A 25,822-nucleotide genomic window follows, 5' to 3' on the forward strand; every position below is an offset into this window, starting at 1 on the left:
TTGCACATCTCCAGTCCGTGGGAACCTCCCCTGCGTCCAAGGATGCTCTCATAATTATGGCTAAGGGTTTGCTTAGTTGCTTTGCCGCCTCCTTTAAAATAACTGGATAACTGGAATTTGGGGAATACAATGTATATAGAAAGGATAGACAGGACAGGAGGGGAGGAGGGGTTATGCTATTAATTAAGAAACACATAAAGTCAAAGGAAGTGAAGCCAGTTGACATCGATGGACAGGGCAGTGTCCAGTCAGTTTGGTGTGACATAAGCATAGGGAAATCAAAATTGAGAGTAGGAGTGTGCTATAGGCCTAATGACTCTGATGAGTATAATAATATATTGTACAGGGAAATAGAGTGGGCCAGTAAATCAGAGAGTCTTATAATGGGGGATTTTAATTTCCCAGATTTGGACTGGAATTTGTGGGTTGGTCACTCGCACACTAGCAAGGCTTTTGTGGATTTATTGGATGATTGTTTTCTACATCAGCATGTTCGTGAGGCAACAAGAGGGAGCAATACTCTTGATCTGATTATCAGTAGTGATTCTTCATGCATTAAGAACCTGCAGATAAATGAACCACTAGGTGGCAGTGATCACAGTGTGTTGAAGTGGGATTTACTCAAGGAGGTAACTACCATCAGAGGTAAAGGGAAGGGTTTTTGTTTTCGTAAAGGCGACTATGATGGTCTGAGACAGTATTTAAATTCTATACAGTGGGACCAACTGATGATGTTACCAACAGCAAACTCAAAATGGGAAGCATTCAAGGAACTAATCTTGGTGGCTACCAGGCTTTACATACCAACTAAGAAATATTGTTCAAGGTTTAGGCCTAAATGGTTGTCAGATGGACTAATGAGACATGTGGCAGAGAAGAAAAATGCATGGGATACATACAAATTAATGGGTGACATGGAAGCCTATGATAGATATAAGTTGGTCTGTAACCAAGTCACAAAGGAGATTAGGCAGGCAAAGGCAGACTACGAAAAATCCTTGGCAAAGGATGCAAAGAAAAACAGAAAGGAGTTCTTTACATACTTGAACTCGAGAAGGAAAGGGATGAATCAGATTGGTCCACTGGATATTGATGGTTCAACAGTTGAGGATCCTGCTCAGGTGGCTAACAATCTAAACGAGTATTTTGCATCTACATTCACGCATGAGGAGTTATTCAGGAAGGAGACTGATGTAGGTAAAGTAAACATTGGCAGTGAGCTGGATGATTTTGTAATAACTGAGAGGAAAGTGGAGGAGAGATTGAGGATAAACATAAAAAATGCACCTGGGGTGGATGGGATCTATCCAGTTATATTAAAGGAGGCAGCAAAGGAAGTATGCAAACCCCTAGCCATAATTATGAGAGCTTCTTTGGACTCAGGGGAGGTACCCATAGACTGGAGATGTGCAAATGTAACCCCAATTCACAAAGGAGGATCAAAGGCTGACACAAGTAATTATAGACCTGTTAGTTTAACTTCTGTTCCAGGTAAATTAATGGAGGCACTGGTTAAAGAAGCACTGCAGGATCAGCTAGACAAGAATTCAGTTATAGCTCAGACGCAGCATGGTTTTGTTAAGGGCAGGTCTTGCCTGACCAATTTGATTGGATACTATGATGTAGTCACAAAAGAACTGGATGCAGGGAAAAACTTTGATATTATATATTTGGATCTTAGAAAGGCTTTTGATACTGTTGCACATGGAAGACTGCTGCACAAATTGGAGCAGTGTGGCACTGGAGGCAAATTGCTGCTATGGATAAGGGGATGGTTGAGTGGCAGAAGACAGAGAGTGGTAATCAATGGACACTGCTCAACGTGGACTAATGTTATTAGTGGAGTTCCTCAAGGTTCAGTGTTGGGTCCATTGTTGTTTTCGGTGTTTATGAATGATATTGATGATGGGATATCAAGTTTAATGTCTAGGTTTGCAGATGATACAAAGGTTGGCAGGGTCGTTAAGGACACTACTGACGCTATGCTGCTGCAAAAGGATCTGGAAAGGTTGAACAGATGGGCTGAGAGGTGGCAAATGAAGTTTAACATTGACAAATGTAAAGTACTACATATGGGTAACAGTAACCCCAGAGCAATGTATCAACTCTGCGGTACTACACTGACAGTGGTGGAGAATGAAAAGGACCTGGGGGTAATTGTGCAGGCAGATATGAAGTACTCTGAGCAGTGCAGACGAGCTGCAAGAGTAGCTCATGGTGTCTTGTCAATGATATACAGGAATTTTTCTAGCAGGGATAAGGAGGTGATTATTCCCTTGTATAAGGCAATGGTTAGGCCACATCTTGAGTACTGTATACAGGTCTGGAGGCCTCATTTCAAGAAGGATGTAGAGCTGCTGGAACGGGTACAGAGAAGGGCAACAAGATTAGTAAATGGAACAAAGGGTTGCTCTTACGAAGAAAGGCTTAAGTTTTGCAAATTACAGAGTCTGGAGACTAGGCACCGGCGAGGTGATCTGATAGAGGTATATAAGGCTTTGAATGGTTTGAGCATGCTCAATGCCAATGGGATTCTTCATCTTTCTCAGAATAATCACCTCAGAGGGCATAAATTCAAACTGAGGAAGGACGGATGTCGGATAGATGTGCGGAAATTTGCCTTTGGCCAGCGGGTGGTTGGTTGGTGGAACCGACTTTCATCACTTGTTGTTGAAGTTGATAGCCTAAACAAATTTAAAGCTCAACTGGACAGGTATTTCGAACGAACGGAGAGGTGAAATGGGAGAGGGTTTTTTTTTTTTTTTTTGGCTGATGCTGAATAAGCTTGCTTTCTTGCATCATATGCCTCTACTAATGCTAATGCTAACCCCAGGTGCCATTCTTATGTTTAACTTCAACAATTTCTCCTCCACTTTGCTCTCAGTTATTACAAAATCATTAAGCACCCTGCTACAATTTGGCAACCTTCCGACATTATCAAACCTTAATAATTCCTCACGTGTGAATGTAGATGCAAAATACTCATTCAGTTTGTTTGCTATCTGAGCAGGATCATCAACAGTCGAACCATCGATGTCAAGTGGACCAATCATATTCAACCCCTTCCTTTTAGAGTTTATATAAGTAAAGAAATCCTTGCTGTTTTTCTTAGCATCTTTTGCCAAAGATTTCTCGTAATCCGCCCTCGCCTGCCGAACCTCCTTTGTGACCTGATTACAGACTAGCTTATATCTGCCACAGGCTTCTGCGTCACCTGATAATTTATATGCATCCCATGCATTTTTCTTCTCTGTCACGAGTCTCATTAGTTCATTTGATAACCATTTAGGCCTAAACCTTGAACGATATTTCTTAATCGGTATATAAAGTCTAGTAGCTTCCACGATTAATTCTTTGAATGCTTCCCACTTAGAATTTACTGTTTGTAACATCGTCAGTTGATCCCACTGTACAGAATTTAAAAACTGTCTGAGACCACTGTACTCCCCTTTACGGAAGCAAAAACCCTTTCCTTTACCCCTGACGGTAGTTACCTCTTTGAGTAAATCCCACTTCAGCACACTGTGATCACTGCCACCTAGTGGTTCCTTTATCTGCAAATTCTTAATACACGAATGATCACTGCTGATAACCAGATCAAGAGTGTTACTTTCTCTGGTTGCCTCTCGAACATGCTGCTGCAGAAAACAATCATCCAATAAATCCACAAAAGTCTGACTAGTGTGTGAGTGACCAACCCACAAGTTCCTGTCAATATCTGGGAAGTTAAAATCCCCCATTATAAGACATTCTGATTGTTCTCGTATGTTGCTCACGAACGCTTCTAATGACGTAATTAATTTCTCACCTTCACATATGTCGAAGCCTGGGATCTGCACTTTTTTGTTAACTAAATTGAATCTCTCTAAAATTTCTTCCCAAAAAACAGTTAAAATCGCAGTTTCAAGTTTCGCCAAATTATTATATAAATTCTGTGCCTCTCTTCGAAAATCAAGTTTCTCATCCATATCGTCACTAAACGTTTTTAATATGTTCATGATATCACCGTAACTATTTTTTAAAGCTCTAACAGCATCATAGTGACAAGACCATGTAGTCTGGCTTAAACTTTTTATCGAAAATTTTAGTTTTGTTTCACAATTTAGAAGCTCCCACCTATGGGTAGTTACAGAAAAGAAAATATATATTTTCTTTTCTGTAACTACCCATAGGTGGGAGTATATAAATATATACAAGGAAGCTGATTTAACTTGCTGTCGATGCAACCTGAACATTTGTAGCTCCTGTCTTACCCCCTCACAAAAGAAATTAAATAAGCAAAGAAGACGCGCATGGATCTGCGAAGCATGTAAAAACCATACCTCTACTATTCACAACACAGATCTTCCTACAGAGAATACAACGAAAAAAGATAATTTGCATAACTCCAACGCAACACAGATAACTCCTGAAGAAACACAACAGGAGACTTCGCCTAACATGGATGTTACTGAATCGACAACTCACTGATGAGGAACTAATAGGAGACCCAGAATCAACCACATCAAGCCTTGAACATCTCACCCAAGAAGAAAACTTAACACCTCAAACAACCATCTCAGAGGCCAACACAGTCCACGATTTTTGCAACCTTATCACTGAAGTTTTAGACACATATAACGTACAGTTAACTCGACAGAACAATTTGGATCGGGCTGCAGATAGTAATACCGTCCACCGCATCCAATCTAATCATGATACACTAATAGAAGAGATGCACTCGCTTCGCGAGCAGAACCAACAGATATTAACAGAAATCTTCCATCTAAAATCACAGCTAGTAAACATTGAAACCCACTTAATTTTGGAATCTCAGTACCTTCGGAACTCTCCTAAAGCTGTTGAACGCCTCAGGAGTCGGCATAACAAAACCACGTCTCAAGTTGATTTTGATATAACAGAACAGAACCAGGATCTCAATGCGAATATCCCGAAGTGGGGCCCTTTTCAACCAGTAGGACGCAGCAACTCACCTGACGCCATTAGGAGAGAAATGCCAGCCCCCTCTTACCATTTTTCTGAGGATATCCAACCACTGAGTACCAGAGAATCAATTCTCCAAACACACACACCCCAGTGAATAACACCTCATTGTCAACCGCACTCCCAAGGCAGCAGTATTTCCCGGTGGAGGCATCCAGTGAACTGGCACAAGAGAACAACCTAGCAACTACCAGCAGTCAAAGTACAAAATCACGAAGCTTCCAGAGCCAGCCTGCATATAACCCCCAGAATAAAAACAGGGGTGACAGCCCTACCACCAAACAGACATATGCTAAGGTGGTAAAGATGCACCCAGAAAAGCACGACAGGTTAACCTCACAGTCAGCAGTTAAACCTACCTCTCCTTTAGTCAGGCGGTTAGCATTAGCATTAGCATTAGCATTAGTAGAGGCATTTGATGCAAGAAAGCAAGCTTATGCAGCATCAGCCAAAAAAAAAAAAAGTAACATAAATAAATAAAAATAACCACTTCCACTTCACCCCTCTGTTCGTTCGAAATACCTGTCCAGCTGAGCCTTAAACTTATTTAGGCTATCAACTTCCACGACAGGGGATGGAAGTCTGTTCCACCCACCAACCACCCGCTGGCTAAAGGCAAATTTCCGCACATCTATCCTACATCTGTCTTTCCTCAATTTGAATTTATGCCCTCTCAGGTGATTTTTCTGAGCTAGAGGAAGAATCCCATCAGCATTGAGCATGCTCAAACCATTCAAGGCTTTGTACACCTCTATCAGATCACCCCGCTGGTGCCTAGTTTCCAGACACTGTAATTTGCAAAACTTAAGCCTTTCTTCGTAAGAGAACCCCTTTGTCCCATTCACCAATCTAGTTGCCCTTCTCTGTACTCGTTCCAGCAGCTCTACATCCTTCCTGAAATGAGGCCTCCAGGCCTGTATACAGTACTCTAGGTGTGGCCTGACCATTGCCTTATACAAGGGAATAATCACCTCCTTATCCCTGCTAGAAAAATTCCTATATATCATTGACAATACACCATGAGCTACTCTCGCAGCTCGTCTGCACTGCTCAGAGAACTTCATATCTGCCTGCACCACCACCCCCAGGTCCCTTTCATTCTCTACCACTGTCAGTGTAGTACCACAGAGTTGATACGTTGCTCTGGGGTTGCTGTTTCCCATATGTAGTACTTTACATTTGTCAATGTTAAACTTCATTTGCCACCTCGAAGCCCATCTGCTCAACCTTTCCAAATCCTGTTGCAGCAGCATAGTGTCAGTAGTGTCCTTGACAACCCTGCCAACCTTCGTATCGTCTGCAAACTTGGACATTAAGCCTGATATACCATCATCAATATCATTTATAAATACAGAAAACAATAAAGGCCCCAATACTGAACCCTGAGGGACTCCACTAATAACATTAGTCCACGATGAGCAGTGTCCATTGATTACCACTCTCTGTCTTCTCCCCCTCAACCACCCCTTTATCCATAGCAGCAACTTGCCTCCAATGCCACACTGCTCCAATTTGTGCAGCAGTCTTCCATGTGCAACAGTATCAAAAGCCTTTCTAAGATCCAAGTATATAATATCAAAGTTATTCCCTGCATCCAGTTCTTGTGTGACTGCATCATAGTATCCAATCAAATTGGTCAGGCAAGACTTCCCCTTAACAAAACCATGCTGTGTCCTAGCTATAACTGAAGTCTTGTCTAGATGATCCTGCAGTGCTTCTTTCACCAGTGCCTCCATTAATTTTCCGGGAACAGAAGTTAAACTCACAGGTCTATAATTACTTGTGTCAGCCTTTGATCCCCCTTTGTGAATTGGGGTCACATTTGCACATCTCCAGTCAATGGGTACCTCCCCTGAGTCCAAGGAAGCTCTCATAATTATGGCTAAGGGTTTGCTTACCTCCTTTGCTGCCTCCTTTAATATAACTGGATAGATCCCATCCACCCCAGGTGCCTTTCTTGTGTTTATCTTCAACAATTTCTCCTCCACTTTGCTCTCAGTTATTACAAGATTCTCTAGCTTACTGCTAGAGTTGAATACACCTCTGGCATTCCCCTCGCTGAATAACTCCTCGTGTGTGAATGTCGATGCAAAATATTCATTTAGTTTGTTAGCTACCCGAGCAGGGTCATCAACAGTTGACCCATCGATCTCAAGTGGACCAATCTGATTCATCCCCTTCCTTCTAGAGTTTACATAAGTAAAGAACACTTTGCTGTTTTTCTTCGCATCCCTTGCCAAGGATCTCTCGTAATCTGCCTTCGCCTGCCTAACCTCCTTTGTAACTTGGTTACAGATCAACTTGTATCTATCATAGGCATCCGTGTCACGTGTTAATTTGTATGTATCCCATGCATTTTTCTTCTCTGCCATATGCCTCATTAGTTCATCTGACAACCATTTAGGCCTAAACCTTGAACAATATTTCTTAGTTGGTATGTAAAGCCTAGTAGCTTCCACGATAAGTTCTTTGAATGCTTCCCATTTTGAATTTGCTGTTGGCAATATCATCAGTTGATCCCACTGTATAGAATTTAAATACTGTCTCAGTCCATTGTAGTCGCCTTTACGAAAGCAATACCCCTTCCCTTTACCCCTAATGGTAGTTACCTCTTTGAGTAACTCCCACTTCAGCACACTGTGATCACTGCCACCAAGTGGTTCATTTATCTGCAGATTCTTAATGCATGAAGAATCACTACTGATAATCAAATCAAGAGTATTACTCCCTCTAGTTGCCTCCCGAACATGCTGATGTAGAAAACAATCATCCAATAAATCCACAAAAGCCTTGCTACTGTGTGAGTGACCAGCGCCCAAATTCCAGTCAATATCTGGGAAATTAAAATCCCCCATTATAAGACTCTCTGATTTACTGGCCCACTCTATTTCTCCGAACAGTTTCTTATTATACTCATCAGAGTCATTAGGCCTATAGCACACTCCTACTCTCAATTTTGATCTCCCAATGCTTATGTCACACCAAACTGACTCGACACTGCACTGTCCAGCGATGTCGACTGGCTTCACTTCCTTGGATTTTATGTGTTTCTTAATTAATAGCATAACCCCTCCTCCCTTCCTATCCTGTCTATCCTTTCTGTAGACATTGTACTCCCCAAATTCCAGTTCTGCATTTCTTATATCTGTGTGACACCACGTCTCTGAAATCCCCACAATATCTGCCTTTGATGTTTTGAGCAATACCTCAAATTCATCAAATTTATTTACTAAACTCCTAGCATTGGTGTACACACAAGTATACATGCACCTGTTCTTTTTCTTAGCTACCCTAACACAACCCATGTGTTTACTTGTACCCCAATGATTCCCAGCAGTCTCTGAAATATCCTGCATCTTATTTTCCAGGCTGCGGCTCATTCCAATAGAAGCAGTGCAAGAATCACTTTCACCTCTGCCAGTGGCTACTGTTAATCTATTAGTCCTTGTATCCCCCCAATCTAGCAGTTTTCCGACCCACCTAACATTGCCTCGATAGCATCAGCAAATATTCTTGCACCCTTTCTATTTAAGTGTATCCCATCCCTGTAGAAGCAGTCTCTCCTGTTAACAGGTTAAACCCACAGTCAGCTGATATGGTTCAATCAATTGACCAGGCATCAATGTTCCTCACGCAAATAACTCTTTACCAGACACCAGATCATTAATACTTCGAAGAGACCAACACTCACAACGCCTGTCTTCCATTTATAATATCACTGCTGTCCCAACTCGCGGGAAAATTTTCGTCTCAAGATTGAGCCCAGCTACAACGGGCGAAAACATCAAGATGATGTTGGACACCGAGTTCGCAGCACAGGTAGAAGTAAAACCCGTCAAAACAAGACGCCCAAGTTATACCTCATTTGTAATTTTCTGTCCTCCGGATAAACAAAGCATAATTCTAGATCCCAAAATCTGGCCACCAAGAACCCTGGTTAAACCATTCAGTGACAGGGTTCATAGAGAAAATTTCACCACCAACGAAATCAACCATTCGACATAGCAACCAACAGATCAGGAACATATGAATCCGAAATGCCTTCAGCTCAGTTGCTTCATCCAAAACGTCAGAAGTCTCACCAACAAACTAAACCCACTTCAATCCCTGCTCCTCATGGAAGAATATGAAATTATATGTATCACAGAAACATGGTTACCCAAGAGCAATCACCTAGATACCCTCACGCAGCCAACAAAGTACAGATCTCTAGAGAATTCCAGAGACGACAGAAGAGGAGGTGGAGTCGCACTGGTGTTCAGAGAACATTTTCAACCCACTAAAACTAAAACCAGCCAAACATCTAACTTTGAATCTCTTTCCACAGTGTTATCGTTCAAGGATACCCAGATTCAAGTCTGTGTAATATATTTTCCCCCAGATCACACTGAAGATTCAAGAGTGGAGCTACACAACTGGATAGCTACAAACTTAGAAACAAACCTCAAAACCATAGTGACCGGTGACTTCAACATGCCTACACCACGCCATGAAGAAGCCAAGAAAGAACTGGACGCCATATTTGTTGCCCTGGGCCTCGTACAAAGTATTACCAGCCCAACCAGAGGTAATAGCACACTCGACCTCGTATCCCATAATCTTGACAGCATATCTATGATCACCTCTTCTTTTAAATTCTACTCTGACCACAATCCTATCACGTGTGAAATCGCCTTACAAAAAAATCACAATCATCACTTGCCCAGAAAAGAAAACCAACCTGAGAGAGAACTCACCTTTTCTACTAAATTCCTGAAACCAGAAATCATCCTCAGACGTCTCAGAGAATTCAACTGGACACACCTATTCACTGTCCCTCCTGATGTAGCCCTAAGCCACCTAGCCGAAGAGCTTTATGGAATAGCCAAAGAGGGAGCTACAAAAGAAATACGCATCACTTCCAGAACCTCTGTATGGTTTAATCAAACAATCAAGCAAACTTTTCTCCAGAAACAGAAGGCTTACAGACGATGGAGAAAATCAGCTGACACCGAAAACTTCAGCGCCTATAAAAAGGCAAGGGCTCTCTTCTTAAGACAAAAACGACTTGTCTGCAACAAGTTTGCCCTGGATAAGCTGAAAAGATCTAAAAGACTCCAGAAACAGAGCCATAAGCAAATCAATATGAAGGAAGAAATATTTAAAGAATGGACTGAGCTTACTTTTCAACAGACCGACCAGTCACATGTTCCACCCCCTGTTACACTTTTTGGCCCTCTCTTCAAACCTCGAATATCAATCATAACCATAACCCGAAACCATCTGATGGAGGTCATCAAAAAACTTCCACTGAAAGCTGTTGTGGGTCCCGACCGGTTTCCTCTGTTTCTAATCAAAATCTGCAGTACATATATTATAGACCCACTAGTCCATATTTTTAACAAAATCTTAGAAAGTGGGGAGATTCCAAATATCTGGAACACATACTTTGTGCGGCCAGTCCCTAAATGCAGGGACCCCAAGCGGTCTCAAGATTTCAGGCCGATTGCCATCGGCTGTGGGTTCCTAAAGATATTTGAAAAAGCAATCCAGCCCACCATTGCAGACCACTGTTTCAATCACAGGCCTCCGTACCTCCACACTGTGATTAAGGGGAGATCTACTAACAGCAACCTCCTAGACACCCTTACCAGAATCCAGAAAGCCCTCAACAACAGGACACAGCTTGATGTTATTTTCTTTGACATAAAAGCGGCCTATGACAAAATAGATATAACAGCTCTAATCACCATTCTCCAGCAGTACTTTAACATCACTGGAGGGATTCTCCGTATCATTAAATCAATCCTGGAGCATAGACATCTCATCATATCACATCGCAGATTTCAGGCAACTTGCATTACTAATAGGGGTGTCCCACAAGGGGGAGTCTATCACCAACCCTATTTACCGCAGCGCTGGAGCCCTTCCTTGCATCCCAAACTGACTTCCAATCATACGCCGATGACCTGAAACTTTATATTACATCCTCTGACCAAAGGTAAAATTACAGAGCCGAACTTCTGGGATCACTGCTCTTTGCGCATTCCTCCCCCTTATCTCCGGTCTTCAGCACAGCTGCTAGCAAACCGTAACCGGCTAGTACTAACCGACAGATTCCTGCCAAAGCAAATGCTGCCCTCACTGCAAGCCATCGACGGGGACCTCCAAGAAGTGGTCAATAATAAAAAATACAGGAAGGGTATCCTCGTCGAACTGAAAATGTAAAACTGTGCTTTGTTAATAATCTGATTTATCTTTTTTCTCATGTGTATCTCTTTTGTAAATATGTTTTGTTAACCCCTGGCACCACCATGCCGTGACGGGACTAATTGTATGTCTATCATTGCTGCAATTAAAGATTCTATTCTATTCTATTCTATTCAAACTCAGGTTCGTAGCATTACCTTGCAGGCAAATAAAACCATACATAACCTTCAACAATATTTGGCTTCCATCGGACTACAGATTAACCAAACAAAGACAGCTCAAATGTCCTTCACCTGGAAGAAGTCACGCAATGACATTAATCTTACTATCAATGGATCACCCATTCAGAAAGTTAAAACGCACAAAGATCTCGGATTAGTGTGGGATGATGGGCTGACATTCCAGGCTCACCTCCTGAACACAAAAACAAAAATGTACTCCGTTATGTGGGCGATCCGCCAGGAACTAACGGGAATTCATGACGCCGACCTGGTAAAGAAATATGTTGTCCGATGTGTCTTTCCTATACCTCTCTATGCCGCAACCATTTGGTCCTCTGCTCCCACAACACACTTCAACAAGTTCCTCAGCCTGGAATACTGGCTCCTGAAATGGCTCAACTGGCGGACTGGCAACCTCTAGGGCTCAGTTCTACATAAATCTGGAAGTCACCCCATGGAAACAACAGATTGTGGCAGCAAACCTTCTTACACTTGCCAGACTAATCACAAGACGACTCGACACCCCTGACATCACTGATTTAATAAAAACTCCACGCATTGACAGAAGGAATCAAATGGACCCAAGGCTCCCACTCACAATCAGCTTGAACAACCTGAAAGGATTGAGACGCATGTTCCCAGGAAACACGGTAGATTTGATGAACAATCTAGCCATCGACCTGGATAGATTCTGCGAACAGCATTCATACAGACGTCAGAAACTAAAGAACACATATGCAAACATACACTTATGAGACGCCACCAGAAGGAAAATGCCACCACAATGCATCCCGTTAAAGATAGGTGAAGCCATCACTGGTCCTCTCTTACTTAGAATCTACTACTCCAAAGACGCCTGGCTGCACTATTACGTTCAAGATTGAAGAGATACCACGTGCAACAACCGGTGAAGGACTGCCTCATTTCTTTATATTTTGTATATTTCCCTCATGCTTATGTAATTTATAGCAATTTAGAGAAAATAATATCCTTTAATTCTTTTAATTATGTAAAATAATAAACACTAAGTTCTGTACCTGTCGGGTTAAGCATACATGGGCCCCATGTAACCGCCAGGCACATGTCCCTGTCTTAACCTCTGTGTGTAATATCACCCCCCTAGCTTCTAGCTGTCCAGGGGGTGGCTCTTTGGCAGAGCAATAAACAGATTTAATAAATAAAAAAATAAATATTTGTTGCACTACTCCAAAAAAAGTTCACAATTTGAGTTGCAACTTTAACCGCTTCCCCACCAACTAGATTTAGGGAATGCGCAGCACACGGCACATAATCAGCACATTTATTTTTTTGTTTGAGATGTGCTTGCACACCATTGTGTCAGCCGGACATATTTGCAGCGTTGTCAAAAGAGTCCTCTACAATTATCTAGTGGCAGTCCATTTTTTTCTAGAAATTCTTGTAAGGAATTGAATAAAGATAAGCCACTGTGACTACTAATTTTGATGAAAGATACACATCTTTCATATACTTTTCCCTCAAAACAATATAGTACTATAATAGCTAGTTGGTCATTGTGGGACAAATCTGGTGGCGAGTCCATCACGATTGATGGACTCGACACCAGATTTGTGTGTCGAGTTACTGGTGTCGAGTCCATCTCTAGTACTTTGCATCGTCGCTATTAATTTCAGCTATAATTCTTTTTATTACTTGTTTTCCCATAATCTATATTATTTGTTCATAAACTGTTTTTGATAAGAAGTGAAAGGCTTTGTTCACAGGTCTCGTTGTTGGATATGTGCGCGCATGAATGGATCGAACTCTGCTAGTAATTCCAGAGCCCCCATAAAATTACCATTGTGCGGAGAGCCAAATATTTCCTCGTAACCTCTGAATGCTAAGCCCCTTACACTTAAATATTTCACCACTGCAATAACACGTTTTAGGACATTGTGGTAATATTCCGTATCTTTTCTTAGTTGCTCCTGCAACTGCTTATCAATAACAGACTTATTTTCTTTACGTGTTAACCATACTAACAATGATTTCTTATGTTCATTAGAATTTCAGTTTGCAGAAATTTTTGCAGACTAGACAAAAAAACACTTCCCATACTGGTAGAATAGCACAACCAAGATCTTTCCAGTAATTGACCATTTTTAATTTTTTTCGTAAAGTACTTATTTGAAAATGATCTGTTTTGTTCTTTGTAATTCCTTATTGAAACTGGATATATATTTTTTGCATCTTTATTTTGGAAATAAGTCATTTCATGTGAGAGACAGTGATTAATAAAATTATCATTTAACTGTGTAGGCCACAAACCTACGTCAACATATTCAGCGAGCAACTCTGCATTTTCTAAAGCCTCTTCTGCCTCTTTATCAATATCTTCTTGCAAAACAGCAACATAGACTTCAGAGAACTGGTCATCGTCTAGGTCTTGTATATTTTTGTCTGGTACTGAATGTCCGTCAACGTCAACATTGTTTTTAGAAGTTCTCGGTTATGATTCTAGTTTTAGTAATTCTTCGTTATTGTTATATACATTTTGTTGTTTTTTTTTTTTTGTTTCTCTTCGGTTAAATTATTCTCTCTTTCGCTTATTACTGCACCTATATTGTTTAGATTCTCATTTTTATTTTCCAATACAAAAAATTTTGAAATTTTGGCACATTTACTTCTTTCGTTTTCTCTATTTAATTGCATTTTTCGTTTTTCAGCTCAGCTTTTATATTTTCTACTAGACATTTTTTTAGGTATTTATTTAATCTGAAAAGAAATTAAAAAAACCTTAAAAAAAAACAATCCAACACCATATTAGGTTAGTTTTTGTGGGGGGGGGGTGTATTTTTTTATGTTATTTTTATTATTTACTTAAAAATTTTCTCATTAACTATCTAAAAATTTGCAATTCGCTGAACACCCTATTGACCTCTTTATCACCCCCACCTACCCAAATCTGACTACAATTTTTAGAAAATTCCAATTTCTAGGGTGTGTAAAGCGGTTGTTAGCAGAACATTAAAGCCACACATTTTGTTTACAAAATTTAACAAACTGTTAATGAGCATACAACATTTACATAAATACAACATTTACATAAAAGAAACAAATTTTTTTAAGGGCACAAAAGGTGATATAGTTGTACACGTTGGCATTAATAATATTAAGAGTAGGAGACCGGCAGAATTACTTAACAAGTACAGGTCACTGTTGAACAAAAGCCGAGAATTAGGGTTGAATTTGAAAGTGTCTGCAATTCTGCCCAGACACGATAGGAGGGAGTATATGATGAGAGCCTTGTCGATCAATTCGGCCCTGGAAAGATTGTGCAAGGCTCAAGGGGTAGAATTTTTTTTCAGCCTGGACTGTACTTGTTAACAGGAGAGATTGCTTCTACAGGGATGGGATACACTTAAATAGAAAGGGTGCAAGAATATTTGCTGATGCTATGGAGGCAGTGTTAGGTGGGTCGGAAAACTGCTAGCTTGGGGGGAGACAAAGACCAATAGATTGACAGTAGCCACTGGCAGAGGTGAAAGAGATTCTTGCACTGCTTCTATTAGAATGAGCAGAAGCCTGAAAAACAAGATGCATGGTATTTCAGAGACTGCTGGGAGCCATTGCGGTACAAGTAAACACATGGGTTGTGTTAGGGTAGCTAAGAATAGAAACAGGTGCAGGTATACTTGCGTGTACACCAATGCTAGGAGTTTAGTAAATAAATTTGATGAATTTGAGGTATTGCTCAAAACATCAAAGGCAGATATTGTTGGGATATCAGAGACGTGGTGTCACACAGATATAAGGGATGCAGAACTGCAATTTGGGGAGTACAACGTCTACAGAAAGGATAGACAGGATAGGAAGGGGGGGAGGGGTTATGCTATTAGTTAAGAAACACGTAAAAACCAAGGAAGTGAAGCCAGTCGACATCGCCGGACAGTGCAGTGTTGAGTCAGTTTGGTGTGACATAAGCATTGGGAGATCAAAATTGAGAGTAGGAGTGTGCTATAGGCCTAATGACTCTGATGAGTATAATAAGGAACTGTACAGGGAAATAGAGTGGGCCAGTAAATCAGAGAGTCTTATAATGGGAGATTTTAATTTCCCAGATATTGACTGGAATTGGGGGGCTGGTTACTCACACACTAGCAGGGCTTTTGTGGATTTATTGGATGATTGTTTTCTACATCAGCATGTTCGGGAGGCAAACTAGAGGGAGTAATACTCTTGATTTGATTATCAGCAGTGATTCTTCATGCATTAAGAATCTGCAGATAAATGAACCACTAGGTGGCAGTGATCACAGTGTGCTGAAGTGGGATTTACTCAAAGAGGTAACTACCATTAGGGGTAAAGGGAAGGGTTATTGCTTCCGTAAATGCAACCAAGTTACAAAGGAGGTTAGGCAGGCGAAGGCAGATTACGAGAAATCCTTGGCAAGGGATGCAAAGAAAAACAGCAAAGAATTCTTTACTTATGTAAACTCTAGAAGGAAGGGGATGAATCAGATTGGTCCACTTGATATTGATGGGTCAACTGTTGATGATCCTGCTCAGGTAGCTAACAAACTAAATGAATATTTTGCATCGACATTCACACATGAGGAGTTATTCAGCAAGGGGAATGCCAGAGGTGTATTCAACTCTAGCAGTAAGCTACAGAATCTTGAAATAACTGGGAGTAAAGTGGAGGAGAAACTGTTGAAGATAAACACAAGAAAGGCACCCAGGGTGGATGGGATCTATCCAGTTATATTAAAGGAGGCAGCAAAGGAAGTAAGCAAACCCTTAGCCATAATTATGAGAGCTTCCTTGGACTCAGGGGAGGTACCCATAGACTGGAAATGTGCAAATGTGACCCCAATTCACAAAGGAGGATCAAAGGCTGACACAAGTAATTATAGACCTGTGAGCTTAACTTCTGTTCCAGGAAAATTAATGGAGGCACTGGTTAAAGAAGCACTGCAGGATCATTTAGACAAGACTTCAGTTATAGCTCAGACACAGCATGGTTTTGTTAAGGGGAAGTCTTGCCTGACCAACTTGATTGGATACTATGATGCAGTCACAAAAGAACTGGATGCAGGGAATAACTTTGATATTATATACTTGGATCTTAGAAAGGCTTTTGATACTATTGCACATGGAAGACTGCTACACAAATTGGAGCAGTGTGACATTGGAGGCAAATTGCTGCTATGGATAAAGGGGTGGTTGAGGGGGAGAAGACAGAGAGTGGTAATCAATGGACACTGCTCATCGTGGACTAATGTTATTAGTGGAGTCCCTCAGGGCTCAGTGTTGGGTCCATTATTGTTTTCTGTATTTATAAATGATATTGATGATGGTATATCAAGCTTAATGTCCAAGATTGCAGACGATACAAAGGTTGGCAGGGTTGTCAAGGACACTACTGACACTATGCTACTGCAACAGGATCTGGAAAGGTTGAGCAGATGGGCTGAGAGGTGGCAAATGAAGTTTAACATTGACAAATGTAAAGTACTACACATGGGAAACAGCAACCCCAGAGCAACGTATCAACTCTGTGGTACTACACTGACAGTGGTAGAGAATGAAAGGGACTTGGGGGTGGTTGTGCAGGCAGATATGAAGTTCTCTGAGCAGTGCAGACGGGCTGCAAGAGTAGCTCATGGAGTATTGTCAATGATATACAGGAATTTTTCCAGCAGGGATAAGGAGGTGATTATTCCATTGTATAAGGCAATGGTCAGGCCACACCTAGAGTACTGTATACAGGTCTGGAGGCCTCATTTCAAGAAGGATGTAGAGCTGCTGGAACGAGTACAGAGAAGGGCAACAAGATTAGTGAATGGAACAAAGGGGTGCTCTTACGAAGAAAGGCTTAAGTTTTGCAAATTACAGTGTCTGGAGACTAGGCACCAGCGAGGTGATCTGATAGAGGTGTATAAAACCTTGAATGGGTTAAGCATGCTCAATGCTGATGGGATTCTTCCTCACGCTTAGAAAAATCACCTGAGAGGGCATAAATTCAAATTGAGGAAAGACAGATGTAGGATAGATGTGCGGAAATTTGCCTTTAGCCAGCGGGTGGTTGGTTGGTGGAACAGACTTCCATCCCTTGTGGTGGAGGTTGATAGCCTAAATAAGTTTAAGGCTCAGCTGGACAGGTATTTTGAACGAACAGAGGGGTGAAGTGGAAGTGGGTTTTTTTTTTTTTTGGCTGATGCTGCATAAGCTTGCTTTCTTGCATCAAATGCCTCTATTAATGCTAATGCTAATTGTATACAGGTCTGGAGGCCTCATTTTAGGAAGGATATAGAGCTGCTGGAATGAGTACAGAGAAGGGAACAAGATTAGTGAAAGGAACAAAGGGTTGCTCTTATGAAGAAGGGCTTAAGATTTGCAAATTACAGTGTCTGGTGGCTAGGCACTTGAGAGATGATCTGATTGAGGTGTGGAAGGCCTTGAATTGTTTGAGCAAGCTCATTTTCGATGGATTCTGCCTCTTGCCCAGATTAATCATCTGAGGGGACATAAAAATTCAAATTGAGGAAACACAGTTGTAGAATAGATGTGCAGAAGTTTGCCTTTATCCAGCATGTGGTTGATTGCTGGAAGAAACTTCCATCTGTCAATGTAGAAGTTGACGTAAGTTGACGTTAAATAAATTCAAGGCAGAACTAGACAAACATCTGGAGTGAATGAATGGGAAGGGTGTTTTTTTTTTGGCTGATGCTGTATAAGCTTGCTTTCTTGCATCATATGCCTCTGCTAATGCTAACTGTTTTTAGATTAGATGGATTGATGCTGGTGAAGACTGAAATTTTACAAGGACTTCAATGTATCTGGTGTATCATCATGGTTGTTCAGTTCTTTCTAGCCATCAGTGGCCCTGCGCGCCTCCGTAGCCAGGTGGGAAGGAGCAGCAGTGCGTAGCACGTGCTTCTTGATTAGACCGGGGTTCGATCCCGTCAACACCAAATACAGAGGATGCGGAAAGGTCAGGGAATGACCACCGCATATTCCCGGAGCAATATGGCCTTAGTTGCTAATGCTCCTAAAAACCAAATAACAAACAATCAGTGGCCCTAGTCTGTGAAACTCTTTTCTTTCATATTTCCTTTTATTTATAGCCCACCCTGGCTTATGGAAATTCGACTTTACATAAGACTTTGCTGACCGGTGCAAACTTAAAAAAATCGTGGAAATGTATTTTGCATCCCGTAAGAATAAATGGTATCATGAAATCAATAACACTTTTTTTTTTTTTTTTTTTGGTAATTCGTTCCAAGACCTCAGAAGTTGAAATTTTTGCTATATAACTCCTATATTATTTTTGCTATATTATTCTCTCCAAAAGGTCATTTTTATAATGGAAATTGCACCACATTTTCATCTTTATTTTATGTTCCATTATAAGAATCAATTTTGAACGCCTTTGTCATATTTTTCTAAAACACATTTCTAGAGGTCACTACCATAAAACAATATGCAATTTATAGTTTACTGGGCTTTTCTGTTAGTGCAATTTATTATAAATGGGTACTAAACTCGATATTATTGCATTCGCGATAGTACCAATAACTGGAATTCTGTGGGTTTTTACGTTACGGTATTATGGTGAAATGAGTTCCCCTTCACTGAAATCTTCAATCATATAAAAAATATAAATAAATTTTCAGAATCTTCTCTTCATTCCTATTTACTTATTACAATGGTGAAGGGAAAGCAACCGATGGAAAGTGCAAATGCTGACAGTGCTAGGAAATGAAACAAAATTGATTTAGAAATGAAGATGATTAATTAAGTAGTATGAAGCAGGACAAAGGTTGTCATATATTGCAGAGAATTAAGTCTCGCTGTTTCAGCAGTAAATACTATTTTAAGGGATAGTGTGTGTTTAAAAGAACATGTTAAAGGATCAATGCATTTAAATGTGATCACAAAACAGCATTCCGGTGCTATATCAAAGATGGATGGAAAATCAGATTCAAGTAAAAGCAAGAAGTATTTATGAAGATATCAAGGATAAATATGGCAAACCCCAGGCAGTTTAATAGGTTCAAGCATCGTGCTGGTTTCCAAAACATTAATGTATGCAGTGAAGTCAGCAGTGCTGGCCAATTCTGCAGCTGTAGAGAAATTTTGTGATGTGTTGAAAAAAAATCCATTCTAAATCTCCACAGCCCTCAACTTCTGTAGCTGCATGCTTATCAGCTAGAGAGTTAATTCTAGCAACAATGCTCAAAAGGTAAAACTTGCTGACATTGCTGCCTGTCTCCTATCTCATTTTATAATTTTTCCTGTGCATGAGATAAAAAAATTGAATAAATAATTCTGCTTGCATGTTCGTTGAACATTTCTTTTTTGCTTCAATCAAATTTGTGAATGCTGCATAAGCATTTAGGGAAATTCTGACATGTCGAGTTCCATGGAATGCAACCCTTACAAAAGTTGGGGAGTAGCTGTATTTATTTTATACATATATAGTTATAATAAAAAAAAAAATTAAAGACTGAACATTTAGCATTTCTCAAATATTTTATTAAAAAAACAAGTGAAAAAAGTACAATATTGTTTAGTGTGAAACATCTGTTATATGTAATTTTAAACTTCTGTAACAGTAGTATGCTAAACAGAATTCATTTAGGGCAATGAACCTTTTCTCAGTACAATCTGAAAGCATGATTAAACTGCAATGAGTCCCTCAGGTTTTGATGTAACATTAGCCCAGTGTGGAAATTTGTTTAAGCCAAACACCACCACACCTAAAGTAAAAATCATGACAATTTCAACTATAATGCATATGATTTTCAAACAAAATCCTGGTAAAGCCTGTGAGAGGAAGAAAAACAAAAATATATAAATTTTATGTAACCTTAAATTATTGTATTTTTTAAAATTTTATTATTGCTGATATACATAGGTCTTCTAATGGATAATCTGTGTACATTTTAATGCCATTCTTAAATGTTGTTTTTCCATGATCTTACCCTTCAGTTTTGTACTGATGAAGATTTATTCAAGAGGTCTTGATGAGAAATCAAGTTTATAGTATTAACAAAATTGAACAGATTAATTTTTATTTACAATATTATATAAGTGAAACAGAATATGATATTTTCAGCTGAATTATAAATATTCTACAAATAGGTTACTTGAATGTTGTGGTCTGGTAGACAGTAAAATTAAAACCATGCTTTAACATATTAGATGGGTTTAAGGCCTGTCAGCTGAATCCAACTGTTTGTTAAACTTGAAAGAAATATATATATAGTCATCGAAGTCAGCAGAATATCATGAAAAAAAGTGTGCTGTTACCAAGAAATAAAAAAAAAATAAATGTGGCAATACCAGTAACCCTTGTGTAACACGGTAGTTTGGTTCCTACAAAATCTTGTGTAATGCAAAACTGTGTTATATGGGACTAAGAACCAGTACAAAGAGGGGATTATGTTCCAAAAGCTAATAAAAATACACCATTTTTTTATATTGGAAACTTAATATTTTAACTATTATTTTTATAATAGTAGTAACTGAAAAAATGTCTAACCTTACAAACTGTGATTCTTATATGCCAGATAATTTACCTTCATTTAATTTTCTTCCTCTTCATTGCTGCTAAGCCCAATCTCTTCTGCAGCATTCTAGAATTCGTGAACCTTCTGCTCTTTAAAAATCACGAACTGCATGCTTCGCAGTCACAATTTTTTATGATCTCAAACAAGCACAAGTTCAATAGCACAGAACCTAGCCCAGGGATCCCCCCAACAAAATACAGTGGACCCCAGCTTAGATATTAAGCACAAATTTAACTTTACTACCTTACCTATTAACAAAGTTAAATGATGTCGGAAGAGTATTTTCCAGTTAGCAAAATAAAAATAAATTTACACTTACATACATAGCTTAACTAATACGTACTGGAATATGCACATACTAATTGATATTTTTGTTCATGGTGCCTCTGTAGCCAGGTGGGCAGGAGCAGCAGTGTGTAGCATACGCTTCCTGATTTGACCGGGGTTTGAGGCCGTGACCACCAAATACGGAGGATGTGGAAGGTCAGGGAATGACCACTGCATATCCCCAGCCTGGATAACAGGTGAGGGTTGGCGCCAGGAAGGGCATCCGGCTGTAAAAAAAAAATTTCATGCCAAAACAGTAAAAACGCTGACCTCATATATATAATTGGAAAAAGGCAAGGGGGGGGAAAAAAATGATATTTCTTTTCACTGATTTTTTTTTTTTTTGGTTGTAAAATTTAAAACAGTAAAAATGATAAGCAATTAATAACAAAGAACCTGGCATGCACAAGTTGCAACAAACATGATATGGAGTAATGAGTTTCTGAAAATTTATTTATGTTTTTCATATGATTGAATATTTCATGGAAGGGGAAACACATTTCACCATAATAACCTGAAAATCCATAGAATTCCAGCTATTGGTACTATAGCAAATGCAAGAAGATCGAGTTTACTACCCGTTTATAATTAGATTGCATGAACAGAAAAGCCCAATATAATGGAAAGTAAATTGTTTTATGGTAGTGACCTCCAGAAATGTGCTTTAGAAAAATATCATGGAGGCTAGTGAGTCAACAGTGGGATTCACAAAAAGGAACAGAAATGTTGAAAATGACACCTAACATAATAGCAGGGTTTTCCCAGCACAAAAGTTCAAAAAGACCATGTTATGTGAGATTTCCAGCAATTCTCAAACCGTGTTATGCGAGGGTTGCCACAATTCTCAAACTGTGTTGTAGAAGTACCATGTTATACGGGGGTTGCCTGTACTATATTTTTTTGCACAATGTGTGGAATTGGAAATTCTGACGAGCTCTCAGGTACCCCTCAATTAGAGGTTCAGATGACTAATGTCCTGACATGCTTGGCAGGCTCATGGATAATGGCTGATGCTGAGAAAAATCCTGAAGTTCTGGTTTTTTATATAACATATTTTATCTGATTGTAAATACTATTAGGATGAAGCAGTAATATCACTGGGTCGTGAATTAGGGGTGGATAGTTAGTTATGTGGGGGGGCAGAGAAATATCTTTTTGGGGCCTTAATAGTTTGTAGAACTAAAGGTATTCTTCATTGAGGGTGGAGAGAAAGTGTTAATGAGTGGTGAACCCTTGCAATTGGCAAAACCAAGAAGAGCAAATACTTAAAGAAACAGAGAAAACAAGGCTATGTTCCAGACGAGTTTGAAAATACAGAAACAATTTTGAAATAGAAGCAGGGAAAATTAGTAATGTAAATAATATGTATAACAATAAGGTAAGTGTTTAATATAACAGTAATCCAAATAAGACTATATATGAAGCTAGACATGCTGGGAGAGGAGACGGATTGTTATGTTGAATGGAAGGTCTAGATGCAATGGGGTTTGATGTGCAACAAGGTAGAAATTTGTTTCAAGAACTGTGACTGAAAGTTGCTCTTTTTTTTTTTTTAATTTCTTTATTGGCCTGTGAACATTCACTTGTAGAGTCATAATATATGACAAGCCACATGAACTAGTATGCTGTGACCAAATCAACAAATCAGTCAATGCACCAAAAATCCCAAAAACAAGGCCAACCATAATAAATTTATATCTTTTTTGCCTGCATTTTTTTTTTTTTTCCAATTTAAGAAGTTTAAAATTTGTGTAGTTTTATATTCATTTGGTCTTTCTGTTTTGAGTCCCACTGGGAAATTTTTCTGTATCCTAGTGGCCAAATCTGCCCCTTCCTCAAATGGATGAAAACCCTGGTTCTGTGGCTCCTCTGTTAAAAATGAGGATTTACTGTAAATGTTTTAATCACTCTTCAAAACACTTGTAATAGTTTTGGAACAAATAATGTAATGCACTGATTGCATGGTTCAGTTTATAATTATGCTTTACAAAAAAAACAAAAAAAAAACTAAAAGAAGTTAAGCATTTATATCCATAATATCTTATGGATACTACCAGATATAGAGCTCATAGGTGAAATAAAATTTAACACTGAACATTAAAATGTAAGAAATGTAATATGTAACAAATAAGAAATAACTTATTCAAACAACAATTTATATTTGAAGTATTTCTTACAGTCTGAAAACCAACCTCCCATCTTTGATCTAAAAATATTGTCAATAATAACATTTTTTATTTATCCTATTAGTTAATTTTCAAATAACAAAGATTAATTAGCTTACAATGAAGACTGAAATTGGCAACATGGTTGGTTAATACACAAGGAACATCAAGAGCCCACATAGACTTCCCCCCCCCCTCCCAGGCAAACAGCCTCATTAGGTTTACCTTTCTCTTCCATTTCCTCTTTTCTATAATTTATGGGGGCCCAGGTGCCAAGCATTATAGTGACAAATGATTCTCTGAGCAATTTTTAGTGCATTTTCTCAAATGTATAGTTTTTGTTCAGTTTTAAAACATTTTCTTATGTTTCCATTAATTAACAGTAAACTTAATCTCATGAAATGTACATTTCAGAAAGGAAAACTACTTTTATTTTTTCCTTTAAATTAACACACTAACTTTTATACCCCTTGGTCACCACTCTATCAGCATGTTCCTGTCTCCCCATGGCAGGGCCAGAAACCTGGGTGAAGAAAGCCACCCTTCCAGGACTGAAAAGAGCCAAGATGGATAATATGTTTCCATCTTTTGAGCCATTGAGCTCAAGACCTAAGACAAATGACACTGAAAATTACTTTCTCAACCCAAGAAGTTGAAAATAACCCCTCAAGAGGAGATACCAGCGCTCCTCATTTTGCACCCTCTATCAGACTGGTATCTCAGAAAATTATTTCCCTTCCTTATGCAGAAAGCATTGAGCCTGCTGCAAGTTCACAAAATCAGTAAGGTCACGCCAGTCTGGTGATCTTCTGATAGAGACTAATCAATCTTTACATTCTGCAAAGCTATTAAAGGTGAAAACCTTTGGCAGACATCCAGTAAAAGTTATTCTCCATGCTACTCTAAACTCCTCAAAGGGAGTAATAACAGAATGGGACTTAATCCAAGAGCTACACGATCCAAGACTCAATCCAAGAGCTACACGAACAGTCGTCCCAGCAAGGAGAATCGTGACTTGAAAAGATGGTAGTCTTGTTCCAACAAGGAGCATAATCCTCACTTTTAGCTCTCCCAACTTAAAAACATCTGTCAAAACAGGCAATCTCCACTACTGTGTCTGATCTTACATCCCACTCCCATCTGGTGCTACAAGTGCCAAAAATACAGCCACTTCCACCATATGTCAAGGTGAATGTAGATCAAAGGAGCACAGCTAATCTGATTTTATTGTTATCATTCCTCGTTATCCAAACTGTGATAAAATGATTGCAATCAGGTGATCTCTTGATAGACTCTCACTAAGTCATCAATCTAAGAAATTTCTAAAAACAAAGACCTTTGCGGAACTATCAGCTGAAATTACCCCACATAATTCCCTGAATACATCGAAAGGTGTTATTACTGAATGGGATCTTTTAATTGTTTAAAAGGAAGAGTTGCTACGTGATCAAGAAGTGAATACATGTCAGGAGGATAATGATGAAGAAAAATGGCATTCTTACTCCAATCTAATCAGTTATTCTCACCTTTAACAATCCTCATTCAGTTAAAGCAGGATATTTAAATCCAGCCATATATACCAAATGTCAGTGATACAGACACTCTCAGGCAACATGTTAGAGTGATCCCATTTGGTTGCTCTATGGATCAAAAGAACACAATAAAGCAAATTGCCACTTCACTTCACTTTACCAGAGAGGGCGCTGACTTTCTTTAAAAATTACAGCTGTGACTTGCAGGCTCCGAAAAAACGATGTGTTTGCCTTTTTATTTACATAATTGTTATTTTATATTGTACTTAATACGTAGTCTTATAGTTATAGTTACGCCGGTTATTTTTATTTTAATTTAGATAAACAGTTTTTGTAGATATACGTAATACTTAATATACGTAAAACCGTTATTTCGTTCGAATCTTGCAGCCATTGTTTTTGTATATAGTGGTAGGGAATTCAAATTTTTAATTGAGGTAGTTAGGTAGCTCTAACATACAATTTATAGAGTAATACGCTTCACTGTTTCTATTAGATAGCGTAGTATTGACATTTAATTAATTTAATTTATTAATTTTATTAATTTAAAATATGATGCCCCAAACTAGAGCAGCAAAGCAACGGGCACAAAGTGGCAGGAGTGCTGTGACTCGGGGGAGAACTGAGGGGGGTGATTCTCCAACGCATCAGAGCCTAAAAAAATGTGCGACTTGTGAAATGTTTGCCGAACTCTCTGGAACGGAGCATGATATTGCCATGGGGGATGTCTTTGTGTGTGTGCGCGCGCGCGCGCGCGATGTAAGGAGTGTAAGGAAATCAGGTGACAACTCAGCGTTGTTATGGGCCTATATGAGAGTTTGAAGGACAGGGTGGATGCCCTCGAAAGATCTAAATTGAGGGGCCCATCAA

Source organism: Mastigoproctus giganteus, chromosome 5 (genome assembly GCF_048544385.1).
Source record: "Mastigoproctus giganteus isolate SK-2022 chromosome 5, ASM4854438v1, whole genome shotgun sequence".
NCBI lineage: Eukaryota > Metazoa > Arthropoda > Arachnida > Uropygi > Thelyphonidae > Mastigoproctus > Mastigoproctus giganteus.